Raw genomic sequence first — 12967 nt, forward strand, 5'->3', positions numbered from 1 at the left:
TCCACCTGAATGTCAGTAGATCCACTCACCCTGCTTGCTGAGGGGGTCTGCAGAAAGTCTGTGAATGCTGAAGAAGATATGAATGTTGCTTGACTTTCTCATCCATATTTAGAAATGTTTAGTAGTGGCGGTAGAGAATCAACCCATTGAACTGGAGAACTGGTGTTTGAAAGGAAAAACAGAAAACTCAAATGAAAAACTTGCAAGCAATACTTTCACACCCATAGCTGAGCTCTCCTGCCTCAGTCACTTACACTTGGGTGAGTCATCCTGCAGTTGTCTCTCTTAGGTTACATTGGGTCCATTCTCCATCTCGGATGGATCTTTCCCTGCCTTGTTAGATTAGGACAAGTCACTTCCATATAAAATTCCATGTAAGTTGGGAGAGAGCTTCTTGCCTGGACACATGAACACTTGTTAAGAGTGTGTGTGTGTGTGTGTGTGTGTGCACGTGAACGTGTGCACAATTTGGAGGGAGAAGGTGTTGGTTGGTTTCTGGTTTGAGACAATATGGAACCCTAACTCTTCTATTGGAGAAGGCAATGGCAACCCAGTCCAGTACTCTTGCCTGGAAAATCTCATGGGCAGAGGAGCCTGGTGGGCTGCAGTCCATGGGGTCGCTAAGAGTCGGACATGACTGAGCGACTTCACTTTCACTTTTCACTTTCATGCATTGGAGAAGGAAATGGCAACCCACTCCAGTGTTCTTGCCTGGAGAATCCCAGGGATGGCAGAGCCTGGTGGGCTGCCGTCTGTGGGGTCACACAGAGTCGGACACGACTGAAGTGACTTAGCAGCAGCAGCAACTCTTCTATAATGGTAATCTTCTCCTTTAGACTTAGTGTAGCTGCTGAAGACAAGATTATTAAAAGTTTTTCTTCTCTTTGTCTCTTTTCAGAGTCTGTGAGCCTTCAACCTGGGAGCCCTGAAACTGGAGCAGCTCAGCTGCCATTTTCCTCTGTTTGAAAGCGTCCACTTTGTCATCCAGGGATTTCTTCTTATCCTCCAGCTTCTTCTTCTCACCCTGGTGTAGTTTCTTCAGATGGTCAAGCTTCTAATGCAGCTCTGTCTCTGCCTCTTTAAGTTCAGCTTCTTTGTCTTTGACTCTCTGGACGAAAATCTTTCTCATCTCTTCTTTTTTTTTGAGCTCCTCTAGCAACTCATTCCTTTTGGCCTCATACGTCTCCTGTAAACTGAATGGTTTGCTGTCAGGGTCGGTGTCCTTGAAGCCCATCTCCTCCAGCTTACAGCGGCGGCACAGCTCACAGTGTGGGCCAGGGGTCTGCTCCTGGAGATCCTCCATGTTGCCTCAGATCGGCATATCCTGCAGCTTCATAAAGTCACAGTGGGCTTCATTTTCAACTTGCACCGTGCCCCAGGGATACCGCCACACTTTCATCTTCTTACCTATCTTCCGTTCTTTTGTGCTGCCCTTGACAGCAAATGGCAGGTGGGCGTTCACGGTTCTGTTGATCTCTGCTGCTGACTTGTCATCTGTAGGGAACTGGTAGATCTGGATTCCACTGCTGACAAGCTTGCTGGTGATTTTGATTTTGAACTTGGTTAGCTCACTCTTAGAAATGGCATCTGATTTGATGATGATGGGGATGATGTTCCCCTTACTGTCCAGCTTCTTCATAGTCACTCGGTCCAGAGACTTCAAGGAATGACCCATGGGGGCGATGAAGTACAGGCGGGCACGGATGCGAGAGTCACGGTAGGTGTTCAGTACCCTGCAGATCCTCAGCTCCTCCTACAGGTAGGCCTCAAACTGGGCACCGATGAATTCCACGACGGGCTCGTAGCTGTCCTCCTTGTTGATCTGGTCCCCGAAGCCCACTGTGTTAACAATTGTCAGCTTTAGCCCCATGTTGCTCTCTTGAAGGTCATAGGTATTGGACCGGAGCTGGACACCCGGCCATGTGTGTGTGGTTGGCTCCCCCCGACCTTGGTGTTGAACAGGGTGTCCATGAGGGTGGACTTGCCCAAACCTGTCTCTCCCATGCACAGGATGTTGAAGCAGAAGCCCTGGCTGACTTATTCACCAGCTGGTTGGGCAAGCTGTCAAACCCCACATGTCTAGCCAGGGGACCATTCGGCAACCTTCACCCACCTGGCGAGCTATATCGGTCACTGCCATCGCTCCTGTGTCTGCCAGGGCTGCCATGGGCGCCGCCACAATGAGAGCTAGAGCACAGGAAACAGCCAGGGTCTCCCTCTTGATGGGCCCATAATGTTTATTTCTACAAAAATCTTGTCGGAGCCCCTGGCAGCCTAGATCTGTGTGGCTGGTTGCCTAGAGTCTGACACTGCTGGGAGACAGTGAGATGTGACGTGGGACTGAGACGGGTTGGGGGGACCACCTCCCTCTCCTGAGAGTGCCTCCAAGATGCTCCAGGGCCTCTACCACCCAAGCCAGAGATGAATTGTGACAGGAGAGGATGCCTTTTGGGTACCTTTTAAGAGAAAGTCCCATAGATTCTCTTAAAAAGAAAAAGAAAGGAAAGTCAGGACTGAGGAAATGGGTCATTTTAGAAAGGCAAGCTGATGAGTGTTTTGTCCCCATGATATTCTGAGACTGTGGGAAAGCTGCTGAGAAGTGTGTCCATTGGCTCCGGGCACCTGCAGCCACTTCCAAACAGCTCCTGGAAAGATTGCAGCTCACATACGGGATGCTTTTTGTCACCAGTCATGACACCTGTGTGTGTGTGCTCAGTCATGTTCTTTTCCGTGCGACCCCTTGGACTGTAGCCCTCCAGGTTCTCTGTCCACAGGATTTCCCAGGCAAGAATACTGGAGTGGGTTTCCATTTCCTCCTCCAGGGGATCTTCCCGACCCAGGTATCTAACCAGCGTCTCTTGCGTCTCCTGCACTGGCACCTGTGTTTATGTAGCGCCAACAGACGGAGGCGTGTTGTAACTACACAACTGCTATACAACTCAGACCTCTGACGTCATTCTGTGAATCTTCCCCCAATGTTGTAACAAAACACCAGAATGTGGGGGCAGGGGCTTAAAACAACAGAAATCTGCTCTCTCACAGTCTGGAGGCTGGAATTCTGAATCCAGCTGTGGTCAGGGCTGGGTACTTCTGGGGGCTCTGAGGGGCTACCTGCCTCAGGCCTTTCCTAGCATCTGGTGGGGCCACAGACCTCAGCTTGTAGACATGTCACCCCTGCTTCGGTGATCATGCGTCTCTCCCTGTGTGTCTCTGGTTTTCCTTCTTCCTGGGACATCAATCATTGGAATTCTGGTCCATTCTAACCCAAGATGATCTGACTGCTTCTGCAAAGAGCCTGTTTCCAAACAGTCATATTCTGAGGTTCTGGGTGGCCTTGAATCTGGGCCGACACTGACAAAATACAGTGTTTGCACATCCTTCAGAACTGAGCCTGGATTCTATGGCCAGTCTCAGCCACCCATCCAGTCTCTTGGGATCATCTCCTGGTGGCCCTGACTGTCTTCCTGATCTGTGGATGAGGCAGGATGGGGGTTATGCGGAATGGGGGCTCCCTCCTCAGATGGGCCTCAGCCTCCTACCATGACAGGGACCATGCCATGGGGCCCCAGAAGATTCTCAGGGGTGGTGTGGGGGACTGCGTGTGCATCAGGATGCTTCCATCTAGAAATCTGAGCTGTGGGTAGGGAGAGCATCGTCAGAGAAGGGGCTTGTGAGGAAGCAACCTTGCCCTGGACAAAAATCCTTTCACCTGGAGTCAAAACTCCAGGAGAGGATAAATCGTGTTCCCTCCTTGTCTGGCTTCAGCACCGATGCCACTTATAGTATGAAAAATGCTGGTGAGAGGGCTGGAAGCAGCACATGGTAAAAAGGTTAGTCCCAAACTTCGGGCTCCAGCCTGTCACCCTGCCCCCACCCGGAACACAAAGCCTTTTCTTTCTCCAGCTGGAAATGCGCACGGCCCATGAATGCAAAGAGCTCTTTCAACATTAGATTTTAAATTATTTGAATTAAATCTGGGATCCTTCCGGGCCCTGTGCGCTCCGGGTTATTTATCACTGGCTAAATGCAGAGGTCTGCCGGGCCTCTCCAGGGACGGCCCCCACTTAGACGCTGCCTCTGAAATGTTATAAACTATTTAAAACCGAAAGCCTGGCTGTGTCCGGCTGGCGGGGCGCGCCCAGAGCCTGCTCTTCCGAGCTCTTCGGGAAAACGAGCGACCCACCACTCTGCACACTTGTTCATTTGCTCTGCTTTTCCTCTGGGTAATCACTTTAATACGCTTGAAAATAAACCTTGTCCCCACTGAGTCAGGGTGATTTTTTTCCCCCTATTTAGCAAACATTGATTTTTTTTTTCCTCCCCCCTGGTGTCCTGCTTGCATGAAGCTAACAAGCCTCCTTTGTTCCCGCGCCCCGGCCCCGCCCCCGCCACCCCCACCGCCCCAGATCTTTCTATTGGCGGTTCCAGCAGGGCACCGGCAGGGGGCGAGAGACCCCTTGTCTGAGGGCCACGGGGGTGAGGGGGTGCCAGGCAGCTCAGAGACTCCAGGGTCAGGAAGCAGGCGGTGGGGTGGGGTGTGGAGGGAAAGATGTCACCCTAGGTCCCGCGGGATGTCCTAGATCAGGAAGGAGCATTCTGAAGCAATAAGAAGCAGCCGCGTCAGTGTTTTACATAAGCTACGCTGCCAGGGAGGGGTCCAGAAGAGGCTGTGCCCAGCTGGGGTGTTCCTGCTGGTTGACCTGTGTCCCCCGCTCTCCCAAAACAGCCACACACTGCTTTCCACTGAACTCCATTAGTGCCCTGAGTGGCCAGCAGAAGGCAGCATCTCTGCTGAGCTGAGTGGGTCTGCACTGGCAGCTGGTGACCTTCCCTCCAGTCCTGGTGCTCTGGTCGGTGCCCAGGAGGGCAGCCTCCAAGATGGCCCTCAATGACCCCTTCTCCAGGCACCCCTCTTGCTCTGCCCTGGGCTGACTCACTCTGACCAACAGGAACAGCAGGGGGCGTGATGAGACATCATCCCGAGATCAGCTTAAAGAGAATGATTCCGTCCTGGGTGCCCACCCCCAACTGCTTCACTAAGAGAAGCCAGCTGCTGTGTCATGAGGCTTCCTGGGAGGGGGCCCAGGTGATAGTCTGAGGCCCGCTGACGACTACATGGTGAACTGGGAGCTGGAGCCCTTCTCACCTCCCCATCCACCCTTCAGATGTGACCACAGCCTTGCCAGCAGCTGAATGGCCATGTGATGAGGGCCCAAGCCATGGCTCCGGGTGAGCCACGCCCAGATTCCAGCCCCTGGAGCTTCGAGGCAAGACACATCTGTTGTGAAAGGCCTTCGGGTGTGGCCCTTTGTCCCTGCAGCTCCAGGAGACTGCATGGCGGGAGCTGCCGGTCTAACCATGCCCCTGCCTCTGATTTTCCACGTGGCAGCTTTACAGCACCTGGACAGGAGAGTGACCCTTTAGGACTCTCTCCGTTGTCCTTCAAAAATGATGCCTCAGGACTTGTCCTGGTCTTCTATCTTGTTCATTGTATTGACATAGAGTTGCTAGTAGTAGTAGTAGTGTCTTACGATCCTTTTATTTCTGTGGTGTCAGTTGTAACTTTTTTTTCATTTTTAATTTTATTGGTTTGAGTCTTTTCCCAAATGCCCATCAAGAGCTGAATGAATGGTTAAAGAAGATGTGGTATATACACAATGGAATATTACTCAGCCATTGAAAAGAATGAAATAATATGCTTTGCAGCAACATGGAAGGACCTAGACATTGTCACACTAAGTGAAGTCAATCAGTCAGAGAAAGACAAATACCATATGACATCCCTTATGCTGCTGCTACTGCTGCTGCTAAGTCGCTTCAGTCATGTCCAACTCTGTGTGACCCCATAGACGGCAGCCCACCAGGCTCCCCCGTCCCTGGGATTCTCCAGGCAAGAACACTGGAGTGGGCTGCCATTTCCTTCTCCAATGCATGAAAGTGAAAAGTGAAAGTGAAGTCGCTCAGTCGTGTCCGACCTTCAGCGACCCATGGACTGCAGCCTTCCAGGCTCCTCCATCCATGGGATTTTCCAGGCAACAGTACTGGAGTGGGGTGCCATTGCCTTCTTTTATATGTGGAATCTAAACATATGATATGAATGAACTTATTTACAAAACATAAACAGACTCACAGACCCAGCAAACAAACTTATGGTTACCATTTGGGATAGGTGGGGGGATAAACCAGGTGTTTGGGATTAGCATAGACACACTACTATATATAAAATAGATAATCATCAAGGACCTGCTTTAGAGCACAGAGAACCCTATTCAATATTCTGTAATAACCTACAGTGGAAAAGAATGTATGTACATGTGTAACTGAATCACTGTGCTGTACACCCGAAACTAACACAACATGGTAAATCAACTCTATTTCAACATAAAATAAAAATTAAATCTAAAAAACGGGGCTTCCGACCCTGGCAGCTTCCCCCCACATTGTAAACACGTGCAGTCTTCCCTGTGTGGTTCCAAGTTAGCATCCAGTCCTCGACCACACCATGGGGAAGGAGAGGGTTGTGTGGGGAACGACTGAGACTTCATTTGTGATAGTTTTTTTTAAATCTGAAAAACGTCAATAACTGAAAAACTCTTAAATGGGAAAGCCTCGTTAGAGATCGTGTGGAGGAATTCGGTCAGTTGGATGACAGGTCACTAAGCAGCACTGAGAAGGTCAAGGCCATGCTCCTCAGGCTTGGGGACAAGGGCACAACACTCCCCGGGGAGGGCAGAATGGTGTGTGTGGCGGCATCTGTTTCACAGAAAAAGCCTGTTTCTGGGTGTTTCCAGGTGCACTTGTGCCTGGAGAACATCTGGAAGATTTTGACCCAGCAGTGACTGTAGTCACATTTGGAGAAGCACCTGGATTGGCAGGGGTGGGTCCTTCCCAGGGGGCTCAGCAATAAAGAATCAGCCTGCCAGTTCAGGAGATGCAGGAGACGTGGATTCGATCCCTGGATGGGGAAGGAATTGGCAACCCACTCCAGTATATTTCCACTCCAGGAAATTCCATGGACAGAAGAGCCTGGCGGGTTACAGTCCATGGGGTTGCAAGGATTCGGCTATGACTGAGCACACTCATCATCACTTCACATCTTGAGGTGGGGATGTGAGGAAGGGTCTTCCTCTGTCACTTTACAATGTCCGTCGCCTCAATGCTTCCATCAGTGGCCTGTTACCTTTGGAGCAAAGCCAAAAGAATAAAAGCAAAAGGAACAGCGCACACGACGAGGCCATCACTCTTCTACCCCAGCCGAAGGAGCCTATTAGGCTTGCCAAGCCGACCAGAGGCTGGTTCCAGGGCTGCCTCTGGTCTGCTCACCTCTGCTGCTTCTAATGGTTGCAGGGCCATAGCCCCCTCCAAGCATATGCATTATCTGGAAGGGGACACGTTGGGGCCCTGAAGTTTCCAAGTCCAGGAGGAGAGGGGACAGCTCTGCCTGAAAGCCTGTCTGTGGTTCCTCTGGAGGTGGGTGAGGCTCCTGGCTGCCCCAGCCCCCTCCACTGCTGTCCTCCCCTCTGGCTGCCTCCTCCTCCCTCTTCCCCTCTCCCCTCTGGCCTCCTGGGCAGAGACTCCTGCATCTCAGCACATCCAGGCCTCTCTCTCACCCTCCTCTGTCCAGGATGGAGGCAACTCCGACCTGCCCTGTAGTGAGGTGAACCTGCCAGAAGGCTGTGAGGGCTGAGTCGCTGATGGCTTAGGCCCCAGTGACCTTGCCCACAGAGCAATGCTCCTGCTCTCTTCTGTGGCGGGATGGACAGGACGGCCCCTACTATTGGCTGAATGTGTCCCCCCAGTGCCTATGTGGAAGCTCTGACTCCTAGTGCAATGGTATTTGGAGGCGGAGCCTTTAGGAGACAATTAGGGTGAGGTAAGGTCAAGAAGGTCCCCACCTTCCACCCACGATGGATTAGCGCCCTTAGAAGAACAGCAAGAGACCCCAGAGTCAGCCTTCTTGGTCCCATGGAGATACAGCAGGAGCCCGGGAAGCTGGACCTGACAGGATCTTGGATGTCCGACCTCCAGGCTGTGAGGAGTAGATGTCTGCTGTGGGAGCTGTCCAGCCTGGGGTATTCAGTCATGGCCGCCAAGCTGTGAGGGCAGCCCAGCCCCCCCGCCCCTTACTGCCCAGGTGGCAGTGCTGGGTCTCTGGACCACCCTGGTCTACACCGGGAAGGCCAGCAAACCTGTGTCCACACTCCTGAGATGTGGGCTTGGGCCACTCAGCATTTTGGATGGCCAACACGCAACTGACACCCCTATCAGGAAAGGTTGCCTTCCAGATCTGCTGAGATCCATGGGTTCCTTGAAGAGCCCTGGATCTGCTGTAGAGAGGTGTTGTTCTGCTGGATCCAGAACCTTGGTCCCCAAAACCTCAGTCTTGGAGTTCCAGCCTCTCTGTGTCTCCTGCCAGGTGGGGACTGGTCCCCTCCTGCTGGCCACAGAGGTACATGTCCTCTGAGGCTGTGATTGGTTTCAGGGCATCAGCAATCTAGACACTTACAAGGCTCGATGGGTCAGCTGGTCACAGTGTGACCCAAGGTTCACTGCTCGCCAGCCACAGGTCTCCACCATGCTTAGGAGTAAATGTGGAGATAATGCAGCCAGATGGTAAACTCTCCACCCAACACTCCCACCTACATGAAGAGGCCAGTTGTTACTTTGGAAGGACATGATCAGGGACCTGTCACAACAGCAAACAGGAGGTGACAATGGGGTTGAGTAGGGAGAAAATTAGAAAGGAGAGTGGGAGAAGTGCAGACGTCGGGGGCCAGGGCTGGAGTGCAGGGGTGGGGGACTAGGGTGCAGGAGGCCAGCAGCCAGAGCAGTTCTCCCCTGCCACCTCCTGCTCCTGCAACTAGAGGTGGCTGAAGTCCCAGGGTCTTGCCTGTCTTCCAGGAGGGGACCCCAGACTACCTGGCCCCTTGGAGCCCCCGGAGAAATGCTGGTGGTGCTGGGCCAGGAGCACCAGCAGGAGACTGTGGTCACATAGGGCGCCTCTGTGGGGGATCTGACCAGGCTGACCTCCACCGAAGAGTCTGGAGGCCGGTTCTGACCCTCAGGGAGCCTGCTGGTGGCTCTGCCCTGGTGGGGGGCGGGTGCTCTGGAAACCCCACCTAGAAGGGGAGGGGAGCTGCCCCAGGTGAAGTCTGAGGTCCCTCCACATTCTCCTATCACCACTGCCCACCTCTACCTAGATGAGTGATGAATGAGGAAAGCCCTTGCCCTTGGAGCTGTGGACACACCTACAGGGTCCTACTATGGTGATGAGTGATCAATCTCAGATATTCTCCCATAGCCCTGGGGCACTTGGCCCCTGAGCCAACAGCACCCCCAGTTCAACGCATGACCAAGAGCCCCTGAAATACGAGAGAAACCCCACCACCCAAGAGCCTTTCACGGGCTCCAGATGTGGGGGCTCTGCTTGGCCCCTCTCCAGGGCTCTGATGAAAGCTGCTGGGTTGGCCTGAGCAGTTGTGGCCAGGGAAAGTGAAGCAGGCAGGGTGGGAGGGATGGAAGCCTACGGGTCCCAGCAGGGAAGCACGGACCCCACAGAAGCAGCTCTGCGAGAACTCCAGCACACCGGCAGGATGCGGAGGATACGGACCCCACAGGACAGTCAGACAAGGCATCATGTGAGAAAGTGGGCAGTCGGACATAGATACAGCTCGTCCTCCTTGGATTTTGAAATAGAAAAATCCCAAGGAGCATTCCAAGATATGAGCAAAGTGGGGTCACTTGTACTTAATATCTGCTTTGCAATGCTTTTCTTGTGTTTCCCAAATTTTCTGTCCATCCATCCACCAACCCACCCACCTATCCATCATCTATCTAATCATCCATCCCATTTCAAGATTTTTAAAAAAATTTTAAGTGCTCAGGACCAGGGTTCCATAAAAGTGAAGGGCAAAAAGTAGAAAGAGTTAGTCACTCAGTCGTGTCCGACTGTTTGCAACCCCATGGACTGTAGCCTACCAGGATTCTCCATCCATGGGCTTTCCCAGGCAAGAACACTGGAGAGAGTGGGTTGCCATTTCCCTCTCCAGGGGATCTTCCTGACCCAGGGACAAAAAGCAGTGGTGGGGGTAATTGGTGGTCTGGCCCCAGACTTCCTCTCCCCTAAACAGATCTGCCTCACTTGACACTTAGTGGGGTCTCCACTAAGCCATGCTGAACCGTGGACAGCCCCACCGAGGGCTGCTTTACTAAGGTCCTCAGAGCATGTCAGCTCGGTGCCAGTTCCTTCTTATGCTCCACCAACACTGGCTTTCACTAGTGTCATGTGACTGACATCCAGTCCAGGTTAATGAGCCAGCCTCATGGGAGTCTGAGAGAGGAGTGATCTAGGGTGTTGTTCCTTTCCCAGCTGGCCTGAAGAGAACAACAGAGCAGATAGGACTCCTGGGTGCCATGCTGAAGCTCAAAGGTCACCAAGAAAGGAGGTGGACAGCAAGACTGGATGCACAGCTCAACTACTAAGAAGGGGAAGGTGGGTGGAAGGGCAGGAGGGAGGGGAGAAGGGAAGATAATTACGCAGGAGACTGGGTGGATGAATGGATGGAGTTGGTGAATGAGTGTGTGGGTGGGTGAAAGGGTTGGTGGGTAGATGGATGGTGGATGGGGTAGGTGAATGGATAGATGGATGGAAGACTGGATGGTGAATGGATGGATGGGTGGGTGGGTGGGTGAATGGATGGATGGGTGGGTGGGTGGATAGATGGAGGGATGGATGGTGGATGGAAACCTGGATGGGTGGATAGGTGATACAATTTCCATCTAAGAGAGTCAAAGGGACTAGTCTCCCAGGAAGAGTGCCTGGGTCCCTGGGCTCCTCTGGGAATGCCTGGGACAGAGCAGTGGAAGAGACGTCATCCTTGGGCAGGGGGCTGTACTCCCACAAGCTCCCTCCAACACATCCACCGTTCTCTTTCTTGCATAAGCAGTGACTGTCTTGCCATCTACAGAGTCCTCCTGTTCCTTCAGGCTGGCAGCTGACCCTGGTCCAGACCTTCAGCAAGCAGGGTCTGGCCACCAGATGTCAGCCAGCTCCAATGAGCTCAGTCTGCTGGTCACTAATTGGCTAAGACTCTGGGCACTGGTAGCAGAAGGAACGAGGGATGGCAGGACAGACGAGGCCCTGGCCCAGGGCTCAGCTGGCCTAGGCTCAGTAGCCAGAGCAGTGAGCAGCAGGGTGCCCAGCAGATCCAGGGTTAGCCATTCCCAAGGTCTAATGCCTGGCAACTGCCCAAGGCTGCCCAGTTGCTGTCCAACTCCCATTGAGGGCATGGGCCATGTGGGGGCTAGGGGGATGCTGCTGGGTGTGACCACTGGGGCAGAAACCAGACCAAGCTTTCCTTCACAGGATGGGAGTGTGCTCTGCAGAGTCACCATGGTGTGAGCCTTGTCTCACGGAGGGAGATGGAGTCATGGCCAGTTCTCCCGTAAACTCAGTCAAGTGATTTATGAGGCATGGCTGGCACGGGTTGGGGACAGGGCGGCCCTGGACAGAGGCTTCTGACTGGAGCTGGAAGAGGGGCACCATCTGGGATTAATATCAAACACAACCCCACAGTGACTGCTCAGAGCATCGCAGCCACCGAAGGGGCTGAGATAGCTGCGGCCATCCATGAGGACATGTGCACCGAGATACCCATGGCCCCTCCCCGACGTCCAGACCAGGTGGCTGGAGGGATGGGCGGCAGACAGGGAGGAGGAAGGAGGGCTGGATGGAGCCTTCTGGGCACCTGGGCAGCATGAGCTGGAATTTCTGCCCGGAGGGGAGCTTGAAACCAGCAGAACATCACATAGCTCATAAACCCACCGATTTTCCCAGTGACCACATGGTGTCACCCCCCAGAGAGTAGCCTGCTTCTTGGCAGTGGGGTCTTCCTGCCTCTCTCCAGGTGATGGACAATCTGTTAGCAGGTCAGACACTTTCAACAGTGGAGACAGAAGCCTTCCCAGAGCCTGGGACCGCTGAAACAACACACCCAGGAGTGCGACAGGGGAGCTGAGTTCCTGCTGTGGTCCTTTCAGCCACATGCAGAGGCGAGTACTGCAGGGGTCCACTCTGCAAGGCATGTGGCCCCCAGTGGTCATGACCATCGTGGGTGGTCAGGAGTGAGAGAGTCTCAGATCCAGGGCAGAGGGCTGTTTGACTCTCAGGCCCAGCGGGGCGGGGCGGGGGAGTGAAAACATTTAGGAAGCGGAGTCCTGGATCTCCTTAGACAGCTTCACTTGGAGACATGGCCTCGCGGCGAACCCAGCCGTCACAGCTCTCTCCTTGAGGGTCTGAGTTTGTCCGGGATGGGCAGGTTGATGGAGGGATGGAGCACTGCCCACTACAGGTCTGGCAATGGTGGGAGGACCTGGACCTGCCAGGCAGGCCATCGTGCACACTGGGCCTCTGGAGATGGTGGGGGCAGTGCAGTGTGTGTCTGTGGATCTGAACCGGGGCGCTGGCCTGTGCATCGCTATGCATCATGCTGCGTCATGCGACCTCAGAACACCACCACCCAGCTGGTCAGTCCAAGCTCTCATGAGCATTTGTCCTCCCTGGCTCTGTTCCCGCACAAATGCCCACACCCCCGCCAGCCCTGGGCCCCCAGGACACAGCTCAGCCTTGGCATTTGACCTCTGCACCTATCATGCTTATATCACCACCCATGTGGGCCACTTTTAGGGCCAAAATCTAGAAATCTTGAGGTCACACTCCTGATTCAGCGTGGAGTGTTTGGCAACAATGGGAAAATTCTAGCAAAGCCTGAGAACCTGAGTGCACTGGGCTTTGTGACCCAAGCAGGCTGGAATCCCCAAGACACTGCATTCTCTGCCCATCCCCGGCCCAGCAGCCTCCAGGCACACAGGCTCCCTCAACATCAGAGCTTGCATCTTTGAGGTCCCCACAGTTCTGGGCTGTGTGGCTGGGGGCGGGGCGTCACCCACCATCAACCCCGAGTGCGTG

At 53.7% G+C, this 12967-nt stretch overlaps 1 pseudogene; it reads right to left on the minus strand.

Moving 5' to 3' along the window:
• Positions 1-865: 865 nt before the first annotated feature.
• Positions 866-2140, minus strand: LOC102268584 (septin-6 pseudogene; annotated as a pseudogene).
• Between the last annotated feature and the right edge of the window lie 10827 nt (positions 2141-12967).

Source organism: Bos mutus, chromosome 16, assembly GCF_027580195.1.
Source record: "Bos mutus isolate GX-2022 chromosome 16, NWIPB_WYAK_1.1, whole genome shotgun sequence".
Lineage (NCBI taxonomy): Eukaryota > Metazoa > Chordata > Mammalia > Artiodactyla > Bovidae > Bos > Bos mutus.